The 26,188-nt window shown below is 34.1% G+C and overlaps 1 long non-coding RNA gene across 2 annotated transcripts in view; it reads right to left on the bottom strand.

Annotated features, from left to right (window-relative positions):
- Positions 1-22,780, bottom strand: part of LOC107397542 (uncharacterized) — a 106,767-nt gene extending 83,987 nt beyond the window's left edge. For both annotated transcript variants that reach the window (XR_001574629.2, XR_010336291.1), the window contains exons 1-2: positions 22,371-22,780; positions 11,298-11,345 (exon numbers count right to left, since the gene is read on the bottom strand). This is a non-coding gene — a long non-coding RNA (uncharacterized LOC107397542). The remainder of the gene's footprint in view (positions 1-11,297; positions 11,346-22,370) is intronic.
- Positions 22,781-26,188: the final 3,408 nt, after the last annotated feature.

A 26,188-nucleotide genomic window follows, 5' to 3' on the forward strand; every position in this document is an offset into this window, starting at 1 on the left:
AATCATGTCGTGTACCGGGTTTTAATTAATTAGAAATATGCAATATAGGTATGCAGAAATTTGTACGTTTCATCGTACATATTTCTTCATCACGGATCCCATTCAACGCATTAAACACCATTAAAGCATGTCCAACATTTCATTACTTCAAAATTAAACACAAACAAAATAGAAGATAAGCCGCAATAACTTATAATTAAAACTCCAACAACTATTGTTAAAAATTAACAAAAGGTTATTCTGAATATTCCAAATTTAATAAAAATACATTACAGCAATGTAAAAACAGTTATTTGCTACATTCTTCCCTAAATTATTTTTATTTGAAAATATTAACTAACGTAATTAGGAGAATTTTGACTGATTCTTAGTCAAGAAAACGTTTTGTCCTCAAAAAAAAAATTGTAATAAAGTAGCAAAGCAAGTTCATTTATTTAAATGGGTATTAAGTCATCTTCAATTTAATCAGCAAAGTAATCTTTATTTTATTTAGCTGCATTAATAAATTCGTAAAATGCAAGCTTGATGTATTGTACAGTCCAATGAATTACGACCACCACCGGCTTTTAAAGAGATTTAATGCCACACCTTTGTACACCTAAAGAATTTTAAATCCAATTATACTTTGTTACACAGAGCGTATAAATGTATAACCGTAAAATTTAATATTTTAAGAAATCCGTTTACTTCTAACATTGATATTTAGAATCTTTGCGAGTCTAAAAATAAAACGGAAGTTTGGCACCGATAATGAAAAATAATAACGGAAACCGCACAGCGTTCCTGCTGCGTTCGCTTATTGTAAAATAGCGCCCCAAGCATTCATCAATCGAAATTTTCGCGAAAACATTCCGTCCATTGACAAGGTAATTAAAGCTTGTTGTTGTGTCAGTCATCGAGTAACAAGTGTCCTTGTCACTCAACACGGCACATATCAGATTCAAGATTAACCCAACGGAACGTTTTCTGCCAAATTCATTATTGAACGAGCTTGGAACAAAATTAATAACCAAAGATTAATACACTGGAAGCGAGGCTTAGAAAATTTCCCATTTATTTTATGACGTTTTATCCCAAATCAAGTTAATTAAATTGATTTGTCTTAAATGTTGTTGTTGCCTCGAAAACTGCAATGAAATTAAAAACTTGATAGCGTCCTGGGATGTGAGCAAGAGATAATCATTTAGTCATTAGGATAAATTGAGTTTTAGTTTCATAACTCTTGAAGCAAAGTTTAAAAATATTTTGTGGAAGAAAGCGAATTGAATTAATTATTTCATCGCGAGATGTATTTTTAAAGTTACTTTCAAAACTGTTTAAAACTGTAATTTTAGTGTCGCGAATCTCGGAAAATAGAAAAAACTTTTATCATCCTATTGTCTGAATGTTAAAAGAAGGCAATTGGCCCCCATGAAAAGAGTTAAAATCCAGAGATAAGTTTTCCTTTTGTGAATATTTCACATGTTAAACAACTTACTTTCAGCTTTCAACATGAGAGGTTGGTTTCAGAAAAGCATCCATTTTCAGCGGTTTCCTTTTATAAACGTTTCAGATTACAATGAGCAAATTTAAATAACTAATTAGCGCGCCTCACAAAGACAAGCTTTTTACACAGGAAAGTGTCAAAATTTTAAAATTAATTTTCTATTGTGATTGCCACAAAAACTTGAGCAAAACGAAATACTTAAACTAAAAGCCACTTTAGAATCCAAGCAAAATGTTTACTCTTGCAATTGCGGAGAGCGTATTCAAGTAAAAAGTTGTTTATTTTGCTATTTCTCCGAGTTGTTACTTGAGAAAAATAATTGTTACTATCAGGTAAACAGTTATTACGCACTGCTGCAAACTGGAGCAACTTTAGTTGGAAAATTCGAACAAAAAACGAACAAGGGGTCGCTTAATTTATTGCAGCAACCTTCATTAACATTCCCTTTATAATCTTTAGCGTTTGTAATAACCCGAAAATGACTTGCATGAAATTACAAGTTAGAAATTTTGTCTGTTGTGTAATACAAGATTAAAAAAGTGTATAGAAATAGACCGCAATTCACTTTGTTATTAATCAGGGTGTTGCTTTGGCAGTCTTGCTAACATTTTAAGTTGGAACTTACAAATTTTCTGCTAAAATTTTGCTTGCAGAGGCGAGAAAAAGAAAAGTCTTAAATCTCCCAAAGTGTAAACGGAACGCAGCTGAGAGAAAATAAACTTTATAGAGGATCTACGTTATTAGTTTTTTCGTGGCAACTTTTGCGGGCAATCATCAAAAAAATCGTTTCTTAGCAAGTAGGTCGAGACAATTTCGGGTTATTACCGATTCTCTGGAGCAATTAAGACTTTGTAATTAAAATTATCTTTATGTAAAAGAAGTCGTTATTGCACTAAACGTGACTATTAAAACCCGCTGTATATTTACACATCGGATGTAACAAAGCCCACAGCAACTGAACAAGTTTGAAATTGCATCAAGTGATGCATTCCCTCCGGAATAAGAGAGCTTGAGTTGAAATATCTGCGGATTCGGGTGGGCACGAATAACGTGGTGAACCACAATTATTTACTTTCGTGTTTTGGAATGTTTACGCATTGCTATCATCGTGATCAAAGCGAGGCTGATTTTGTCTGTTTTACGTTATATGAATTATTGAAAACGTTACCGGATTTTACGTATCTCTGCGTACCATTCTACATTATACTGATTCCTCAGTATAAAAGCGAGTTAATTAGTTTTATTCTGTTTGTTTTTATTTCGAACTCATTCGATCTATTAACTGCACAAATTCATTGTTTTCGCTATGAAAGCCAATCGGTTTGGACGGTATCCAGCCACCGATGTATTACAAAACGAAATACACCTGAAAGTCGCTTAAATTAACTCACACAGAGGCTTTTTATGCATTTCGTTATAATTGAATCATTTACGTGGTATGAATTTTCATTGGATCATTGTCTTTACAAAAGTTTCGGAAATAATATTATTCAATAATTGCTTTCGCAATCATTCACGAGTTTTGGTCGTCCGAGCGTTGATAATCACCGCTTCTTTTTCATGCAAACTAGTGAAAAATTAAACGATTAGCATAAAAATCCAAAATCCGAACCATAAAACAAGCGCGAGCGAATAACATTCAGCGGTAAAAAGATTGTTACCCTATGCTTTTAAATTATTACTTTATAAGCATTTACCTCTAAGCTTCAGCTTTAAAATTCTTTACTCTTAAATAATTTCATGCTTGCAAAAATTAAGCCACTTAAAATATCATGTTAAAATCTCTTTTGAAGTTGTTTTACCGCTTAAAAATTGTAATCGCATTCTGTTTGAAAAAGCGAATATTTTGCACATCCAAGGTGTACAAAAAATGAAGATGACAGGAAACAATTTAACATGCTAACGTCAAACCAAGTCTTTGTGCTAATCCAATTTCTGTATCTCTAAAAACTAATTTTAACATTAGACCAAAAACACAGCAAGAGTTACACAATATAAAATTAAAATTTACAAAGTTTAAACAAGGTTTTTAAAATTGTTCGCCCGGCGCATCCACCAAAATTGCACCGGACGTTTAATTGCATTACGTTATCGGGTATTTTGCAGGTTTATTGAGCATCTTGGACAAACATCTAATAACAGTATATGAAATTCGAAAGTTGGTTCAATTTTTCATAAAGTGAATTATCCTATTTGGCCGTCTCTCAAGTTTTATTGTTATTGTGAATCTTTGAATCCCCCTTGAAAAACTTTCAAGTATCTGAAATCTGAAATAGATTTCGCGTCGTATCAGTTGGGCATCGATCGCGCAAAGTGTGTTAAAATTAAGCGATGATTATGTCGGGGCGTAATTGCACTAATGATTCTTCGCAAAACTCGTAAAATAAAATAAGTTAGTTCGGGAGTGTAATTTATAAATTTTGCCGCCGCACAAAGTAATGAAATAAGCAGGTGATAACAATTTGACAGGTAACACGTGTCAAGTTCCATCTCCTAATTATGCCAAAGACTTGAGCGTCGTAATGACTCCTAAGTTTTGTCGCCTTGCTCGTCATCATTTACTCCCAAGACGCCGCTAGCAGCGCCTCTTATCATATTTACGCCCAATAACAGCATCTCCTACTAACCGTTCCTCTCTGCGTCATCCGTCTTTGTCAGCGAAACACGTAACGAGAATTTCGCATGGTAAGTAGCTTTTGTTCCTTTCAACTAATGGCAATTAACTCGACTATAACTAGCCCTAATTTAACGTCATCACTAAGCACTTCACGATTTCTCTCTCGACTAATTTACACCCAACGAGTGCAATAAAGAAGGATGTTTATGTACTAAGATAGACTAAATCAATTGCTGCCTCAAGGATAATTACTTCCATCTAAGGCCGGCTGTAAAAGGAATTTCCGTGATTTAGGAAAATCTCGCGTCTTACGAGCGCCGTCTGATAAAGCAAACACCGAATTTTTCGCCAAGTGCTCTCGTAGTTGCAGTCGAGATTGCACCAGCGCCAACGATTGCTTATTTTAAGAGGCGCAAACTATAAAACTATACCAACTCTATCTACCAAAACCACTTAATTGTCCGCTTTTATGATCTCTGTTTCGCTACGGAAGAAGCGTTACAACCGTGCATTATTTCGCGAATACAACACATTCATCTCGGCCTCATTTAAAGTGAGCCACTAAAGAGCTTAAGAATAATTCCTTGTAGATTGAGTTCCCAGCCAGTAACTTTGTAATATCAAGGGTACTAACGATCTAACTTTCTCCACGGCATGCAAACTCGCATGAGTTAAATCAAAAGCGCCAGACGGGGTCGCAAAACAAATTTTCACTTCATTCATTTAAATATTTTTATTATTGAAAAATTGCTATTGACTAAAATCTTTCACACAAAATTGTTAAGTACACGTACTCTTGCTTATTCAATTAATGAACAAACTCGACAATAAAAATACTCCCACTTTATATTCCTTTTTTTGCGAAAAACTTTATTTCAACCTATAAAAATTTCACGGCTCTGAAATAATTATTAAAACGGACGGAAAGGTTGAAATAACAGCTTATGAAATCCTAATAAAAATAAATTATTCTTTGCCTTGTCGGGTGAAAATCCTAATAGAGGAAAACTTTTTTCATTTAAAGGGTAAAAGAAGTCATTTTAAGTCTTGTATTATACTCGTAATTAACACGACTTATTTGTTTACAAATAGTTATGAAACGATTTCCTATATTTTAAAAACTTATTACAACCGTATTTCAAATGATAGAAATCATTCTAGTTGTCATCTGTGTTAAGTAAAGTGTAACAATTTATCATGACAAAATATACGCTTCGACAACGTTTACTAATATACTATTACTATTATTTTTACTATTTTAGCTATTGTAGACCTGAAACTGTCATACAATACGTATTTTATTAAAACGGCTTAGAATAAAGTTCATCCAAAATTAAAAAATTACGATTTTTTATGAAAAATTTGAATTTTTAGAGATGATTCCTTTCAGAATTCAATTATTCGTGGTATGAACTATTTTCCAATTGGAACGTCCTTTATTATGCCTCACGAATTAATGTTTTCACGTTTCATTAAGCCGAGTAAATGACTCCCCCAATTAACAACCCCAAAACTGATATTACTAATATGTTTTATTATTACTGCCGATTCCACTAATCACAATAATGAGAGGATTTGCTCATAAACTATCAAGCGACATTGAAGTATTGAAGCACCCAAATTTGGATCGTTTCAGAAAAATAAGTTATCTGAAATTTTCCCCGCTTCATTTCCAGATGGCAGGATAGGCAACGGCGGAGCGATTTAAATATTTTGTCTTAATGCAAATACATGTTTTGACTTTATGGTTTTCCCGGTTCGAAAAGGCATAATTTGTCCATAATTTTGGAGCATCGCTCCGACGCAACAACATTCGGAAACGATATTCTAACTTTAAAGCGTAACTAGCGTCAGTAGCAGGACCGAGTCGATGTCATACAATTATCGGAATAAGTCGGACGAATCAATACGCATTGTGGACAAGTTTGCCCAAGTTGGGAGATTGAAGTATCGACGAGACTGTCGCGTTTTGAGAGATTAACCGCGAGGTGGAAGTTGGTGTCTTGCTCCATCTTGGATCAATCGGCCATATGCTCGTTTGCCTACGGCACCTCCGCCACGACATCATCGATTCATCGGTGACGGCGTCTCCGCCCTGTTGCCACCGAAAGAGGCCCGATCCGGCCAAAACTACAAATTTAGTTACTTGGAATTCAGGCACTTCACTTAAGATTCTAATTTATTGAAATAGTTTGGCTATCGCCTAATCTGCACGAGCGAAATTTATTAATTTATGACCCCGAACAATCTTAATTGCGATCGTCATTAATAATAACGAGTGCTGGAGTGCCCTTCAAGACCCTATAACAAATTTAAAAAAATACAAAAAACTTTGAAGATTTCTAAATAACAATAGCGAATTATGCACAATCACTGGCGTCCGAACTTCCATCTTTTAATTTAACCCATTTCGTAGGCTAATTTCGATCAAAGTTCCTCGATTTATGCATTTGACAATTTAATAAAGCTTTATATAAACGATTTTGTAAAGTTTAATAAGAACAGCGGTTAATCAAATTGTGAACGAGAATTGCTTTTCTTTAATCACTAAAAAAATAAAATGTGAGCTAGTGATACAAATTGCACACGTTGTATTTACCTGACTTAATTTTTTGGAACAAAAATTGAATTAGTTAAAAATTCAAAGCCCTTAATTATAAAATCAAATAATTTAAATGGACCGAATGAGGCAGGCAACAGATGGTGCGCTTCCCATCTGAGCCGAAAAGTCGTCATACTTTAACGAATCCGATCAATTAAAATGTCCGTGACAAGTACAGCCAGAGCATCTGTTTACAAGACACTGACAGCATTTCCGATTCGCCTCCTGAAATAAGAAAATGGGTTGAGATTCCATAAATAAGTTTACGCAAGTAAAATTGTTATTCCGGGCTGTCACGGAAGGATACTTATTTAGGAAAAATACTGTTCCGGAAAAGTAAATTAAGTATTTACCTAAGTATTACTGACAGGAAAGACTTTTAAGACGACATACCCTGTGCACGTTATTAAAACTAGTTCGATTAATTAAAAATTTCCTCCAAGACGATTCACAAATCTTGGTGGTTTTTCCAAGTCATAATGATTTGAAGTTTCCCTGTTCCATAACAGACGGAGATTAAACGAAAAAATGGCACACAATGCTTTCATTATACAACACAGCAAGTTTTAATTACGTGCCACAAAACAAATAAACTCGTCTGACACCGGCACACACACCACAGTGTAACAAACGCACTCGTTTTACTATTTTGCAGCTTATTCGATTTTATATTTCAACAAATTCTCAGAGTCGTATTACCACCTCTTTGTATTAAGTTTGCCAACGTTTACACCTGAGCTACTTAAATATTTGGCGTTGCTGAATGTTGAATATTCTCATCTCGCTGTGTGCATCCAATTTTTTACGTCCAGAGAGAGGTATTGCGGAAGGTAATCCGTTTTACTTAAACGACGTAATGTTGTAAAAGCTTTTCATTATTTTACAACACAATGCGCACTATTAAGCACTCAACCCTAGTTTTTCAAGCTGTTGAGAAAACTTTTTTAAGCAGTTATTTTTAAAAATGAGAATTAATCTTTAAATTACTTCAGTTCAAAGTAAACAAGAACGTTGTTATAGAATAGTAAAGTTATAAATAATTTTATAATAATTTATCAATGATATCACTTTGGAGGAAATATGTTTCCTCTTACTTAAAAAGCAAAGTGTCGGCTTGCACTTTCTAGAAATAAGTACAAGTACTCGACAATAATTACGCTGGAGATAAGTCAAATGTAATTAAAAGCCTAGGTAAACTTCTAGCACGTAAATTTAAAATTAACTGTTTCGTGCACCTCTTGGTCTCTTGAAACAAATAAACTTTATTACACCTAGAACAGTGGTAATTTATGTTGCCTATAAAGATTGTTCAGTGTTTTTATATCAAAATAAAGCTCGAACTCGTAAGGTTATTATATTAAGCTAAAAGATTCTCTGTAGAATAAAAATTCAAATAAAATCCAAGCATTTTTTTTTATTTTTAATTTTTTTTACAATTTATCTACTTAATCCATAAAAAGTATATTTTACCCATTCCACAAACTGATCTTTACCTAAATGACTAAATAATAAAATTAAAAAATTTAACCCGTGCCAGTCTAAGACTTGGAGTTTTCTAATCTGAAACGTCGACATGCAATTTCCCCATAAAAATATTTTTCTTTATATCGAATGACAGTAGTTCACATAAATAGGGAACAGTTTTATTTTCCGATCGAAGTAAATAGAATTCAGGTCGTAAATAAAAGTTAGTAAGTTAATTAAAAGAAGTTGCGAACGTTTAAAATGCGCCGCCGTAGAACAAACTCGCCCCGGTAACATCCCTTTAATGTTTAATAATTTCGCAAAGTTTCGATGACACCATTTTCCTTCTAAAGGCCACAGGGGTAAGGGAGAGATTGAGCGATATAAGCGCCCAAGTAGATACACGCTCGCATATCGCACATGAGAGAAAAGCATGTTCTAAACTTTCTGAAATAGTTTCAATCCCACTTATGAACTGTTTGTACCTCGGAGGTATTGTTAACATGCTAATTTCATTTTGCATTATTGATTGTTTTCTGTAGTTTCCTGCCAATTTTAATGAAACGTTCTGTCGGCTGCTAGTTCCCTATTTAGGTCGAGGATATTGTTTCGCGACGATTTTCGGGACTAGGAAAGATGCTACAATAGCAGGGCACAGAAATAATTAGATCCGGAGAATCACCAGTGTGTGTTGTGTAATTTCATTAACATATACGCTCAGTCTGTTGAAACTCCCCGAAATTTAACCAGCCATCTGATAATATTTGTTTATGTAACAAACGTATCGAAGAGCTATGCTCCGACTGCTCGATATGAGCATAGAATGTAAAATAATAGCCATTGGCATTCCACGGAAATGAATTATTAATAACAAGAAGAAAAATATTGCAGGCATGCCGACGAGTAAGAACGCTATTAATATTCAAAACAAAACAATTTACTGAGGGAAGCAAAACAATAGGAAGCGCTCTTGAAAAACAGCATGTTCATATTTAACCGAGCAAATGAAGGATAACACAAAAGAAGTCACTTTTAATCTCCAGACAATGCTTTCACCACCGACCAACAAAAGAAAATAATGCGCCAATTGGTTAATAGAAACAGTCGGCACTCTATTTACCATTGTGGAACTAATTGTGACCCAACTACAAAAGGGTCTCACGAACTTAAAAGAATCGAATTGTCATCTGCACTCTATTGAAAAATCAATTCAAGATTTAAATCCCGGATCACTCAAGGCTTCCAAAACTGCAGCGAAAGCTTATTTTATTCTCAAAGTTTTCAAAGCTAAACAGACTGCGAAAAATTTTTGAATATTAAGCACGATATTATGCAATTTTGTTTAACTGTGTTTGCAAAGGAAGAAAAAACTAATTAGTTTGGATACACAGCTGAGTCAAGTGAAATATTTTTAAACAAAAGCATCATAAACATTGTGGGTTTAACAAGTATTGAAAGAATCCGCCAATCGATTCCATGTGGTTTAAAATTACAATGCATCGATCCAAATAAATTAAATTTTAATTTTTAATGAGCTGGTTCAAATTTATTGTTCAAATTAGCACATGACGACAGGCAAAAACTAAAAAAATTGTGTGTGCAAAGGAGTAATTGTTTAAATAAATAATTGTAGGAAAAAAACAAAAAATCAAAATGTTCTTTCATTCATATTCAGACAAAATTTACTAATATTTTTTTAATAGTATTAGTACTACTACTAATACTAATACTAAACACCACAATGTAAGGTTTAACGTGTTGCCAAAAAAGTAGCGTTATTTATAAAAGTAGGTAGTAATGAAAATAATTCCTTTGAGATGAGCAAAATGGTGAGGTTGGGATTATTCTTTGCCTAAAGTTAAGTGAATTTGGATGTCAGTGCGATACAAATATTTCTAATACAAAACCGAATAATTTAAAGTTGCCCATTTATTCATCAAGTTTTGAGGAGTGAGCGTTGTTGGCACAAGCTCTCCGAAGTTGGAGACAATTCAAGTTTAAAAAGAAATATTCGTGGAAGTAAACGTATGCCAGTGCAAGCAGGTTTTATATGATCCTCTAAATGTTTGCGTAAAATTTCTTGTTTTGGAGTCTCGCCAAATAAACGTAATTTAACTAGACTCCAATTTGGAAGAATTATACCATTGGATTTAACTCAGACTTGCAAATTGTTGCCTGGGAATCAATGTTCGGAGTGTCATGAGATGGAAGAAAATTCGATTTGGGTTAGGACGTTTGTGCAGCGACATTTGATAAGTAAAGCGCATTTGTAATTACAATTCCAGCAAGTTCGGGGATTGCCAGTTGCAGCTCAGTTGGGCATATACCACCCCTCGAGGCTTTGCGATAGCGAAAATCGAAATAATGAACCTTTCGTCTCGTCTTGGTATAATACGGTTGAGGCAAAGTTTGCGGAATTATTACATCCGATTCTGGTTAGCATGTGCTCTTAGTTGAATTGCGCTCGTTTTAGAATTGCACTGTCTGGAGTACAGCTAAAAACTCGTTGCTGGGGTGTGTCGATAGGGTGAGATGTTCAATTCCAACCAAACCCTTCGCAAATCCGAAATTACACCAATCAAAATTCTACCTTGCAAAACTGTACGTCGGGCTTCATAAACTTACGACTTCCTGCTGCACCATAAATAAGATAGATGTTTACAGAACGCACATGAGCAGGAAGTTCATGAAGGGACCAAAACTTGTAAACAGCGGCCTTAGATTTTCTGTAGAATATTAAAAAGTTGCATAATATCCGTGATCGATGATGCGATATCGACGCTTGAAGCCATCCAATAAATTCATTAACTTTAATACATCGGAGGAGGGATGCCGAAGAGTAAGAATAATTGCCAAAGCGCTGCAATAACAAACTTCCGGAACGAACTTAGCCAACAAGATTTAGCCTGACAGCTATTTTACGTTAAATCTAAATTTGCTAATTCCAACTTTGGGGGGTTTTGTTTTTAATAAACCGATTCGATATCATCATGAAGTGCTAACTGTGCACGGGCCAGATTAGGTAAATGGAATCACCGCACAATTAGGACCAGGTCCGTTATCTAAGCGCAGCTTAGCATAGAATAATAATCTTGTTCATCTCAAGTGGAATTACACATATTACTCACCAGATGTTTGAAGAAGGGCTAATTGGCTCCTCCACTATTCCGCCTGATCTGAAAAAATGGAAACACGTTTGAATCAAATCGCCATAAACATTTATAGCAGATTTATTAAAGAATAAAAACGCCAGGGCTTAAGCAGTAAAAACACCACATTTTATGAAATATTACGCGGGTAATGTTCATGTCATTAAAGTGAAATAGGTGCCAAGCAATTTTTTGCTCGAGGAAAAAGTGAATTTTTACAGTTGTTTGTCACTTTCAGGGAAGTTTATTTATTCGGTTATGTTCCGCGAATGGAAATTATTTCATGACATATTTGGACAGGTGGTGTCACTTGCATTAAACCGGCGAAATCATATTAAATTATCAGAGCTTCTATTTCACCTTAAACTTTTATCCACTGTGCTTCGTCAAAAATACATGTTTACCTCTTTCAATCCTTAAAAAAAGCTAGATGTACGTTCAAAACTAACATTAAACTTCGAAGAATTGCCTTATGTGTTAAGTAATTATGAATGAACAATACAAAATGTACACACCTCCGACTGCTTTTCTATTCATTATGAAAACCAACGAGATAATCTCAGCTTAACTTTACACAAAAGAGCTGTCACACAAATTTATTAATTTTGCAAAGTAGCAGCTCTAAGAAGTCAACTTTTACAAAGCTGAAAATTGAGTGCGTGTAAAGGTTGATTAGGTAACGGCAAGGACGGGATTTTTAGATTCTAAATATATTATTGTAAATACGTCAGGAGGAACGGAAGCTATAACTTCCAGATAAAAGGATAGACGAGAAAAGTTTTGTTTCAGCGTACACTCACAAATTTAATTTCGTTGAAGCAAATTATAGAGTTTTTGTGAAAGTAGGGTGCAACAATTAATTAATGGACTGTTCCTGATTCCGCTGTTACCCTCTGATAATATAATTCCGGTCCAACCTTTTCAATATGGCTCCCGCAAAGGTATAAATTTCGGAGGTCAAGGCTCGCAAAACGACGGTTTGAACAATTTACAATAAGCTCTACCGTCTGCAGTGCGTGATTAATCTCGCGATGATTTGTGACACACGGATTAATGAATTTACTTAATTAAAAGAGGTCCGCATTTAAAAATTATGGCAGTTAAGGGACAATTTTTCTGCGGAGTGCACCGTTTGCATAAATTCTTTCCGAGAAGAGTGGAATCTTATGCAAGTTCAGCTTCTGTTTCCTGCTGAAAATACCCCATTTTTCAGAACGCCCGAGTAACGACGATGCAAAAAGCTTATTACAGGAACTGCACCAACGAACTTTTTACCCTTATGTTTGAACCGCAATTTGACCTACCATTCGCCGAACGGAATTGGCTCGCCCCGAATTTAATTCAGAGATTTCGTCTAAGGGTCATTTTCAAGCCTTCTCGACGCTTACGTATTAGCAGACACCGAAAAATATATTTCACTGAGAAAATTCTGGTGTCGTTTTTTCCTCTCGGTCGTGATTTCGGCGAGTTTTCGCCCGGCGTTTAATATCTGTAAGTGTTTACAAGAGCCGCCATCACACATGCATCACGTATTATTCATCCCCTGAAAATTACGGTAAGAATGCTGAAAGCGTTCTGCCGGGAGAGACTCGGCCGGAATTCACAAATATTCAACCGCGTTCAATTTGGAGACTACTGCATTCGATCGAACAACACTCCGTTTCAGGTATTTCCATTTCACTTGCCATGCTAACCTATAAATATTTCACAAGCTAAAGGGTAAACTGCTAACGATCACGCCACCGCTACTATTACTACTCGCAGAACTAATACTATGATTGATTAAAATGTTGAGGAAAAAATCGTTGCGAACTAGACTGTGTGAACTTGGCTGCGTTTTCAATTTGTGTGCAACATTGCTCCACGTGAAATATCTACCAAATGCCATGTGACAATTTAACACGTCAACACGAACATTCGACTCGTAATTATTTCATTTTTCTGTACCGACTTCTGAAACATTTGAATATTACGTGCAAACTCCTGCTTTTATTACGGTACAAACACAATAATTGACTAATATGTATGTTTCACAATTATTATTGAATACGTTATATACATGCGATTCCGACATTATTCATTCTTGATCGCTTTAGATCAATTTGAACAGTGATTATTTTTTATGTGATCGCAGATAACATAATTTTAACACTTTGAACCATAATTGACAGTTACGCATAGACTATACGTTACAATTCTCACCAACACAAATTTTGATTCATTAAACTTGTAATTAACAATATATTCGATTCCACTTTACACCCTTTCTCTTAAACCAGATAAGTAAAATAATTTGCTAAAATTAAATGAACGTTTCATCCACTTTTACTTGATTTCCGTATTTAGTTCCGTTTAAAAGACATGACAGGTTGTTTCCAAATATATAATTTAAAAGTTTGCATGAAATTACTAGTTCTAAAAGGAAAGTCCGAGCAAACATAAATATTCTAACAGTTCTTTATTCCTCTGACTCCACAAATTATAGACATACCGGTATGTATGTGACTGACAATAATTAAAAAATAATAATTGTTTTAATTGTTTTTAATTCTAGCTTGCACTATATTAGCTCACTAATAAATTAATTTCAAATTAAGAGTGTTGTTTATTATTTTATGATAAAACAGCCTTTTTAAATTTTTATTTCTGTTCCGTAAAACGTAATCAAAAATTTTGCCAATTATGGCGGATGGACGTTGCAAAATTGTTTGTTTCTTTGAAGTTACTTCAAAGACTGAATAATACAAAGTAAAAACTGACAAACATTGCCAGTATTTTTAATCATTTTTAATACAAACGTGTGTATGTGCGGATAGAATGAAATCAACATGTGATGCAATTATGGTGGAGGCGCCGGGCCATTTGCAATTATTTTTATTGTCGCTGCAGACAAGTTCAAACTGATGTTAAAAATGTGTTTAATATCCGATCGCCTCATGATTAAGTATAATTAGTTTTATTAAATTACACTCGTGATGTCAAAATAGCGCCCGACTGTAATAACTGTAATGACCGCAGGTATAGTATATTTTAATTTGTGTAGCCAATTATAGCACAATTTGCAATTAACATATCGGTTTCGGATTCCAATTTGCTTTTCGAATTAAAATAAAGTAATCAAAATAACGAGTAATATGATTTAGTGGTACGTACAAATTTGAATTATTTATTGCACCAGCTCGAAATGTTTGAAACAACTATGATAACTCATATTCGTCAAATTAGTTTAGATTTAGATCGAATAAAACAAATTGCACTCGTAAATAACAAACCTTTGACAGAGTATACCGCATAACTTATTTGTCTGAATAAATCACGTTTAAAATTTAATAACTCCAGCTGACATTTTAATCAGAAAAAACTTCGAAAACAGGCCGGATTATTGAAATAACTAATTAACAGGTCGTTGCTGAAAATTAGACGTTAAATTTAACACCGTCTTCCGAAGTTACTTTTGAACTTGTCAGAAGTCTTAAATTTTAGGATTAATTAACTTATGGCAAGTAACTTTAATCAAAATTACTGAAAAATGGAATCGAATTGGTCATAATTAACGTTTGATCAACTCCCACCCTGCGCAGTAATTGTACTGGAATCGTTTTTTCCCCACTCTTGCGATCTTATAAGGAATTAATTTATTCGACGTTCGAGTTACTTTGATAAACTAATTAAAAGAAGCTTTCTGTAGCTATGAATTTAACATGAGATCACTGGAGAAGGTCCGGCAGATTTTAAACATTTTCCTTATGCTTTTACTTTTCAGTAAACAAGAAGACTCCAGGCTTTTCATTTAGTAATTTGCATAGTATAACTTTAAAACTTAACTCTGTTTACTTTTGTCTAAATTAAGAGGAAAATTTATTGATTTTGTCGAAGATAACATTTTTTTTTTCAGATAATCTCAACTCCCAGATATGCACAAATTAAAATTCATTATACCAGCGAATCTTGCCTAAAGTTTGTATCAATATCGTAATCCTCAACAAACACATATTCAATAAACTCCAAGGGAAATGCGCACCGCTAAGTTACTTAATGATGGATTTTGAACACAATCCTGTTTTTTTTTGTACATAGACTGCCACCATGAAAACGCTCCCGGTTGTGGAGGCAACTCGTTTACAAGAAAATATTTTTCCAATATACACGTTTAGATTGTAGCCGGTGTGGTCTGAAGCAACAATTTTCGCTTTTATCCTTTGTCTAATGGCTTTCTGTTTATAAAAAATTCGACAAACACGCTGCGTCAAAATTAGAAACGGCCGAATTGGAGAGCAAAAAGTTAATTAGGCGACAATCCTGCAATGAGGAGCGAATACAGTTAACCTTTAGCCATACGCCATTATCGCCGTTGTTGGCTAACAAGGGACAAACAAGAGGCTCTGGAACTAGGCTGTACTATTACAGTAAAGCGGTTAACTAATTAAACACCGTAATGACAGATTAGATGACTACAGTTGCCGGAGTGAGTTATTATAATGATGTTTAAACATGGCCCCCAATTAAGGATTGCGTGAGGCCAAATGTGTTACAATTCAAATGTATCTGAGGGATGACGCCTATGGCACATTGCGAATTAATGATATCAGGTGAACGTGATACCGCCATACGCAACCAGGATTATATTAAATCTCCGATCCTTCTGGTATTGATCTCAAAATTATAGTTCTGATTTGCCAACAGTTTTAAATTCGCATCACAACTCTGCCAACTGAACTTGAAGACTGCACAAAATCACAAAAAATGTCGTGCGCTCTCTTCGTGTTCACCACTTTCAACTTACCAAATAGGCACTGCAGGAATTAATCGCCGTTGCCGATAAAGTGATAGACACGAACACTGCTAAATGTGGAAATTCTGGATAAATATTTGGAAAATTATACGAAAAAAAAAAACTTTCAGAAATTCAAAAATTTGTAATTGGATTCCTATCGAAATATGTATTGTTGATTGCACTGTGAAACATTCTGTACATTTATTTATTTAATGGCAGTATTATAATATACAGCTATTATAGGTAATTAAATTTAATTTTGTAATGACCTGAAATTGTACAACTATAGCTACAATAGTCAATGAGTTTAAATGAGAAATGTCACTTCATTTGCATACAATTTCAAGTAATTGATTGACAAACCTTAAGAGCCGTTTACACTGCCATCACGGTTAATCGAACACTACAAATCATATGAAAACTGTTTTGGTTTTAATTAAAATTAACTTTTGTCATGGCAAATAAACTGAAATACTTAAAAAGAGTGTGAGTCGATAAATTCAGCGTTTTAAGTTCTTTTAAAAATAATTAGCTTCGTCCAGTCGTTCTATAAGTTTCTGTAACAACAAAGATGAGTGGTCATCTAGTTAAAATTATCAAAAAAACTATTACCACGAACGAAGTGCGTGTCTAAAAATAGTTAATTAACTTCTAATAGTCAATATCAGAGCTGATTAATCACTATAAATAAATAATATTCGTAATTACAGCCACCGAAATAGTTGGTATTTTTTATTAACAAGCAACTTGCAACATTAACATAAATTGGCTTGGCGTCTTTGTCCTAAATTTCTATCTTTTGTTAGCATTTAGAGGCTTTAATTTATATTTCTGTTTTGCTGATAATTTTGAATCCCATGTGTCTTATTTGCGTTCAAAATTTTGATGATCAAAAGCTTTGAGAAACAATAAACAAAATACTTTGTGCCATTATCATATCTTTACATCTCGTAAAACGACTAGTTTCACAAATGTTGGAAAAAAACAAGAATCCAAAAAATAATAAAAAACAACAAGAGGATACAGTGTGGAACAGTGTTTGCAAGACGCTAGACAAATTGCGATTATTTTCAGATTTTTTCCAAATTCGTTGCTTCAGTATTTCGTTTCTATGCATTAAGTCTCTACACACCCTGGGCACGTATCGGGGATATTTTGAAAAATTATCTCGCCTTCAATGGCTGGAGAAGAATGATGTGTCTAGTTATCAAAGCTTCGGCCTTCTTATTTAGAGAGCGATACGAACGAGAACAAAGATTATGGTTCTCCACTTATCACAATAATATGGACAACTCCCCCATCCGTTTTTTCATCCTCGGCGGACACTCGCTGTAAGGAAATATATGAGCCATAACGAAAAAACAAGTAGGCCCGGTTTACTTTTCGTTTGATAAATGGAGGTTTTTATGGAGGACTTGGCTGATTATATGTACAGGCAGATCTGGTAGCATTTTAATCGGATTAAAGGATAGATAGACAAATCCTGTTTAGAGGATCCTGTTCGAACTTTTAATAATCAAGCTTGTTTTACCACATGAGCTCTGCTACATGCATATCGAAAAACGTATTTGCAAAGTTTAATTACCGCTGGATTTTGATGCAAACAAACTCCTAAGGGAATAATGCGGGCCTCATATTTAAATTTTTACAGCTTGCTGCGATATATCTATCTATCGAACATCGAAGCCATCAAATAAAAATCACAAAAAATAAAATTGATACCTGACATGACACATGATGGCCATAATGCCAATTTGCAAATTAATTGCCACTTGTGCAAAAATCGGGCAACGAAATGATGTTTAGCTTTTTATAAAAATCCGCGGGGCGTCATTTTCGCGCTTAATTCCTGCATTAAGATAATAATGTCTTAAGTTTGTCCATTTGCCCATATCTCAGGCGAGTTTGTTTCTTTGTTACAATCTTAACACGACTCCAACACGCAACTTTTTTGCTTTCAACAGTTCTCCACGTTTCTGCGAGATGTTAATGGTCGGCATCCAACCCACTTATATTCACAGAAACGGCGATTTTAAAAAATGAATTAAGGCCTAAAATGCGCATTTATGCTCATTCTATTATCCAACATCAAAACAAAAATGGAGATGTTCTCATAAAAATTTTAATAGGCCGTCTAAAATTTTTACTTGAGGCTATTCCCGCACAAAGAATAATTAGTGTTTCAATTTACAGTTGTGTTAAAATTTACCCGGACTAATAAAAATGGATGTAACATCCTCTTGTGGTTCACTTTTCGTAGTCATTAATCTTTTTACGTTTTTACCCAGAGATTTTTATTATCTACTCGTTCTTATTGCTTTTTTACATTCTACTTAGACTTGAAGTAATAAATTGGGATGTTTACAAGACCACTAATGCGCGCACATTAACCGGAAATTGACTCTTCATTCAAGTTTTGGAAACAAAGGTAACATGCTTCGAAAAGCAAAAACTCAGTTGTAAGATTTTTTAAATGTAATATAACAACAAGTTGTAAAACTTATGAAACTTGAGATATTCCCTATTTTATCATTTTTATTTGAAAGGCACTAAAAAGAGTTATAAAATTTATCCCAGCTTACGAAGAGGAAGCTCAATATCTTATATTAAAGAATTGATTTTTACCAGCTTTCTTTTGTGTGACCAGAGGGTGCACGAGCTCGTGACTAGCCTAGCAAAACATCAATAGTTTGTAATAACTTATAAATTAATCCAATTAATAATGAAGGAACCAGAGCACGAAACCGAAATATGGGAGTTATTAATGTAAATGAAATTATTTTGAGCGCGTGGCGCGTCAAAGAAACATCGGTATTTTGTAAAATTGATATTCTTCACAGTTCTGTTGATGATATTTGTTTTGACTGACTCTTGTCTTATTAAATTTGATCAGAGTTTGGTATACATTACAACATCGACTTCTTTGAAATCACAAAATGAATAAAATCTGAATTTTAACTTCAAAGAAACGTAGCTTGTCTGATGTATATTGAATGGGTTTAAAGAATTTTAAAAACAGTGCTTGAATTCGGAAATTGATCGCCACAAAGCCACCAAAATCACGCCAAATTAATCATTTTTCTATAAAGAGAAATATTAAACGCTCGAATCCAAAATCGTTAAAATCAGAAAAGAACGTCGGTATTGCCAATTTCGGGCGCGCATAAAAACTCGGATTTTATGGTCCCCCAAGAGATGAATTGCTTAAGGAAGTTTTTTCATATTTTTCAACACCTAAAAAGTTATTAATCGGGTCCCTGCATAGTTAAGCGAGTTGTACACAAGTCGAGTTTTGTTGAGCACAATGGCTGTCAGCAACATTAGTCATGGTATCGATGGAGTAGGAAATACGTTTGGTAAATGCAGGTTGATATCATGCATCCTTAGTGTTGTTTATGTGACATAACGGCGAACTAAACTCATTTGCATGAGATTGGTTTACTAACGAATTAATTATACCGATTGCTGTTCTGTATAAGCTGCACTAATTTGTAACCAACGCCAGTCAATTTGGCCGACTCTTGTCCGATACATCAGTCATAACTCCAAAAATGGAGCAGAGTCTCGACTGAATGGAAATATTTCGGGGAAGATTAAATGCAATGTTTCAATTATTTCGATATGATACAGTAATTGATGGGGCATTTAATTCCGCTGAAAGCGGAAAGCATTTCCATCCCCTTGCTCATCAACCCCTCGCATTCTTTTCGCTGCTACAAATTACACATGTTTTACAAAATCGCAATAGTGCGGAAGCCATTTGGGATTAATTTAAACGAATTATCGCGCAAAACTTAATTGTCCAAAAATCGCCCAATAGCATTCTCTACATTTTTGATATTCATCAACAGCGCATATGATAGCAAAACCCTATTGCTAAAATTGTATTTGTCGTGTATCACTTGTCAGTTATCTAGTAGTGAATTGACCGGTTTTACGGCTTGTGCCAACAGCGTGAAATCTACATGAAATCTACCGATTAGTGATTGGAACGTCTGCCACTAACAGAAATTTTGTGACAGAACTTTTGTTTTATGCAAAATCGGAAATTAAATACGTTAATTAATACTCGGATTTTTTTTTATTTAAAGTAACTTGTATTTTTCTTCACTAACTAAATGAAAGTGACCATATTATATTTTCTCCAAACAGTAAACAGCCAAGTCAATTATCCTCTCCTTAACAAAAAAAAAACCAAAGGATCTTTCAAGACATTTACATAAATCCTAAAATTTTATATCATATTTGCATCCTAAATATATGCACAAATTTACAGGATGATTGTAAAAATGACAATTTTTCAGAACGTGACTGACATTCTAATTTGAATAAACGAGATTATTTTAAGATTATTATTAATATTACAATAGAAACAATCAAAGAAATATTAATTTTTGAAACACAAAACGATTCCAAAGTGGTTTTAAGAAGAAACGCCTTTTAGGTCATTCTCATGGTTCCCAGTTTTTATTGCATCCTTTTCTTTCCTAATCTACTGATAAGAAAACAACATGTAATCAAAACTTGGAAATTTGCAACTAATTTTGTCAAAGTTGTGTCTCTTGTAATTTCCTTCGCAACCACGACAGTTGCTCAAGTCTTGTCGATAAGGTTTACAAAAAATATACAAAAAAAAACAATTTTCAGTCGTAAAGAACCATTACTGCAGCATTATTAATTTTACAAATATCGAAAGCTCCATAAACTACTAAAAATAATATGTAATTCTCTGAAATCTGCCCTAAATCGAATATTCTAATTGCAACAAAATGTTATACAAGAAAAAAATGCAAAAATTTTTCTAGTTAAGTTTTCTAGTATTTAAAATTTACGTTTTTTTATTTTAAAATATCAGGTAATTTACTTACAAAAAAAGCCTGTTTAAATAAGTACAGTCTCTTTAGAAATCTAAAGTTTAATTAATCTTTACTATCTCTACCTTGAGGGATACGTGAAAAGTTTATTTTTTTTAATAATCATCTAATGTTAATAAGATTGTGTATGCCAATGTACTTAAAAAAATAAATAATATTACATAAAATAATAATTATAAAGTAAATTGTTCATGGTTTCTGTCAGATGTTACCAGATTTTAAACCTATAAAATAGATTTGTACAGTTCAAACAAACTTTAAACAAAATTATTGACTATAACTACAAAATGTTAATTTTCTGTCAAACGCATTGTTAACAAATGGGTCTAGTAATTATTCCAAATATGCAAATATCAGCTTTGTTATACAAATGAAAGACTTTTATGAAACAGATTAAAAATAATTAGGTTTTGAAAATGTTTTACCCAAAGATTAATTAATATTATTGATTAATTGGTATATGGGTATGGAAAAATGCTTCTAATTCCTGAGGGTATGTCTTTTCAGCTCCTTAAATCGCAAACATTATAGCTTCAATGAATCGTTAAGTAACGGTGTTTGGTGTTGAGATTTTATGGCATGCTAATTTAATAATGCTTCCTACTACACCTCTTGTAACAATTTTACGGGTAAAAAATACCCCCAACATAAAGATAGTTAAATTGAATATTAAAAAAAGCTTGCAAAGCGTAATTATATTTTCAAAAAGTTATAAAACAATTCTAATTAAAAACAAAATTAGAAATTTGTATTTCGTAAAAGAAGGAATTATAATTGTAACTAACTGTAGATTGCACTTAGTACCTAAAACTGTAAATTCAAAGTTTGTGTCTAGGGGTGTTAGCATAAATGGGATTTTAATACTAATGAAGCAACTATCTTACTAAGTAGTGAAATAAATTAAGATTAGCAAGGGTGCAACTTAATAAATGCTAAATTACAACAAAAGTAAATGTCACTGGTTCCGTGAAATTATGTACAAAACATGTTGGAGCATTATTAATTAAACACTGGAGCTATTTTACGATAGGTTTGAAATTAATTAATTGAATAAAATGCTTCTCGTGGCGGGTGTAAGGTGGGCAGGAAATTGTAAAACAAAACGCAAAAAACTTTTTATGAAAATATGTATTCGTTTAAAAAGCGGAAAAGTTATAAAATAGGAAAAAAAGTGGTTGGAGAAAGCAATTCCCGATCTAGCGAATTACTGGCACCGTTTATGGATTTTCTGGTCGTCACAATCGTGATTGAATTATTGGTTCGAGAGTATCCTTTTTGGTGGTGCAGTAAGTAGCCGGGTTGTCGGTGTACACAAAACGTGAATCAAGGCGGAAACTGTGAGCTTTTGAAACCGCAATCATCCCTGCTGGGAAAGAGATGGACATGTTGTAAGAAAGGACTCACCTATTGTGTCAAGAAGGGATCTTCACCGAAGCCCCACACTGAATCTTCATTTGACGCGTCGTTTTAACACCCCGAGAGAATGGAAATGCGAATTGTAAAGATTCATTAATAATCTAAGCCCGGAATGTGCACGACAGCTTACGTGAATACTCCGGAATCTCATTATGTAATCAAAAGGGTCGATTGTTTTCGGAAATTTCAATAATTACGAAATTCAATCGCCAGGGAAACTGTATGTACTTTGGCGGTTTTCCCGATCTAATCGAGCCGGCCGTTGTGACAGGAAAAGCGGGTGTCGATGTGGAAATGTTTAATTTTCTCTAGTGTTTGTACGCGTGGAAAATTCGTGCTCGAAGAGAACAGAAATGTTCGCAACAAGGCGTACTGCCCGACTGAGCTGGTTGCATGACAACAGGAGCAGTGGTGAATTTCAATGGAAGAACGCGCATGTCTCCCATTTTCCAACATAGTTCCCGGATACCCACACCCCCCGAAAAATCTGTCTTTTTATGCTATTTATCTCCTTCCCCGTTTCGTTTACATGTTCCTCTTTCATTTCACATTTCCACTCTGCTAAATCTGCTTTCTCAGATCGTTTATCATCAGTATTGCCTCCTAGACTAGCGGGTTTTGGGTTCGTCGAAAATCCCAACGAAATTTAACGGAAAGCCCAACTCGAGCGTTTAAACCAAAGCGTATAACCCTTTCTGGATTAACGCTTTTTCTAATTAACTGTTTTGAGAAGAAATAATGCTTTGTTTGACCCCAAACGCTACGCGCAAAATTTACCACGAATCTATTACCTTTGACCTATTAGCACTCCTACGCTTAATTAACTGCTAATATCAGCAAATGAGTTATGTAATGTTTTCAAATGCACCACCACAATAGTCACGACTCTGGCCCACTCAAACACAATATGTACTTAATGAAGACCTTAAAATTGCATTAGTAAGTGCTGTCAAATGTTGTTTTGATGATAAAATTTATTATCAAAACCAAAATATAAACGTATCCCATTTAAAAAGTATACAGAAACAATTTCATCAGCATTGTAATAACAATAAATAAAGAAAAAAATTAGTAACATCAAAATTAAAAAAAGAGAACATTGCAACTCGTTTATTGAGTATACCTAAAAAAACCTTGATAAACTTTCTTTTGTTGGCTTAAAAATAGCAAAATTTTGGCTTTACACAAAAAAAAATCAAAATTTTCGAGAGGTCCTATAAAAACTGAACATGCTAAATTATTTAAACCACTCACACTGCACGGAACCAAGATAAAGAAGCCACAAAATTTTTTTTTCTACTAAAAACATAATTATTTGAGTGTATTTTTCACTCCCCACAAATAATTCCAACTCAAAACCTTTAAGGAATCGTGCATATGGCGATACTATCCTATAACTGAACAATAACTGAACTAAATACCTAGTTCTAAAAGATAATTGATAATAAATTTGATTAAGAGTTATTTTAATTAACATTGTTGAAGTTAAAGCTGAGTCAATTCTTGTGTGTTTCTGATTTTTTTTAGATGCAATTAAGAACAATGTTATTAATTACGGTTACCATTTCATACTACATTGATTTAAATAATAAATTGTAACAAAATTTGTATGTTATAACAAAATAGAACAATACAACCTTTTTTTTTGGTTACATCTAAGAATATTTCGGAAAGATACGAAAATTGACTCACCCTGTATGATAATTTAGATATTTTGAGATGTAGTATTTTATTGTGCGGGGCTAAAAGGGTTGGGAGATAAATGGAGCTGGTAAGAAAATTTTGTGCATGGCTAAAAAAGGCTTCGTTTGAAAAAAGCCGGGGTATAATTTATCAAACTAGTCGTAATTTGAATATGAAGTCTGCAAACTGTTGAGAGACGTAGGAACGAATTACGTAACTGGAAGTGGTTCTGGAAGCAAAAATAATTATTATCCCGACAGCGCGAACATAATCGGAGCCTCAATATGACTGGAAACAATCATCGTAAAACCGGAAACATGTTAGTGACAAATTACAATGAATAATTATGGTCGGGTGCATAATGTATGTTTTTGTTGGTGTCACCCGCACAGTTTGTGATCCGTCTTCGTTCCTGCTCCGCTTTTATCACGCTTTAAAAGGAAATAAAGCTCGTATAATGCGAGGCTGAATAAATGTATGCTAAACAAACATTAACAACTATTCGGGACGACTTGGAGGAATTACATAAAAACATGGTGGCGGTGGAGTAATCAAGTCAAGCATCGTTGCTTAAATTGCACAATAAAACTTTAATTTTGAAAGATATGTTTCTGCAAGTCAAATGTGCAATCTGGTTTCACATTTTCTCAGTTTATACATAGTTATGGCTTTTTATATTCGACTTGTCTCGAATAAAATCTGATTGTTTATTTTATTTCGAGACTTCGTCTATGGCAAACCTCTAATTAAAGACTCCTGGAAAGCGTTTCTCTGAAACAATTTACTGCAAACTGCATTGAAACATAAAAAGACTGCTGCTTCGATCTCGTTTGTCTAACCTCTGCATCACATCACCCACCGATTCCCATTACATTCTTGCCTGCATCTCAGACCAACTCACTTCCACAAGCGCGATACTTTAATAGGAACGACATGAAAGGTTGTCAATCTAAATAGAAATAACTTAAAATTAAATTAGTTTTTCTCCTGGATGCTTAGGGATTCGAACGTGGAATATTCAATTACACTCAGCGAAACCTGCACGAAGAGCAGCTGGATTTTGCATTTTTTATTCAGTAAACAAATAAATTACCCACTTAAAAATGCAAAAACCGGTCAATTTTTGAACGCAGCCACAGCTCGCATAAACACACCATGAGTAACAATTGTTACTAAATAAATAAATAATAATTTGTTGCTAGCCTAGAAAATGCTGAAAATTTGTCATAGAAATACCGTGATTGTGCGAGTTAAAGCTGGTGCACTCATATTTATGCAAATCGTTTTATATATGGAAGCTCATTAATCTGCATGTCTCCATTTGAGAGGACGTAGGGAAAACTTCCTTTACTCTTTTGATTTTAAGCGGTTCAGCTGAGCCACAATGAACTCGTTAATGCTGAAAATTTCAAAGGCAATTGGACCTCCCAATGTATATCAATTTACATAAAAAACGTATATTTTTTAATTGTATCACTAACAGAAGCGCACCCTGAATATTTTATTCGCCAGGAGCTCGCAAAATTTTTATTAGGTAATTTTATTTGCGCCACAATTTTGTATCATACTGAATATTCTTTCATATTTATTTAAGCCTTTGGGCGACCACACCAATTTACGACCGGTGTAAAATTTATACGCCGCTTTCTTAAACCAACTAATAAGAATCCAAAAATTTATTGACAATAGTGTGGAATCTGCGAGCTTTTTCATTAAAGGACGACATTTTTCAACGAGATTCTCACTATTATGTGCGGAAGAAGCTAATTACATTCGGACGATCCATCCAGACGCCGTTATGGCGCTCTACATGCCTCTTAAAGCTAGAAAATTACCAAAGTCTCTATCATTCTGGAACGACGTCTGGATTCGGCGTGTCCTTAGTCCTTAGTTGCCGTTTCGTGAAACATTTCGGAAACTAGTGCTATCGGATGTTTCAAAAGTTGAACGCTTGGGTTCACGTACTCACGCCTCATCACGCTAAGTGCTCCACGTTAGCTCGTTATCACGTTATCTATAAAACTGCATTATCACTACAAAATATGTGGCTAACTGTGGAAACGATCACACATAAAAAATCGAGACCCCTACAGTCTGCATGCGCACAAAGAGCAATACAAGAT

The sequence above is a fragment of the Tribolium castaneum genome, chromosome 1 (genome assembly GCF_031307605.1).
Source record: "Tribolium castaneum strain GA2 chromosome 1, icTriCast1.1, whole genome shotgun sequence".
In the NCBI taxonomy this organism is placed as follows: Eukaryota; Metazoa; Arthropoda; class Insecta; order Coleoptera; family Tenebrionidae; genus Tribolium; species Tribolium castaneum.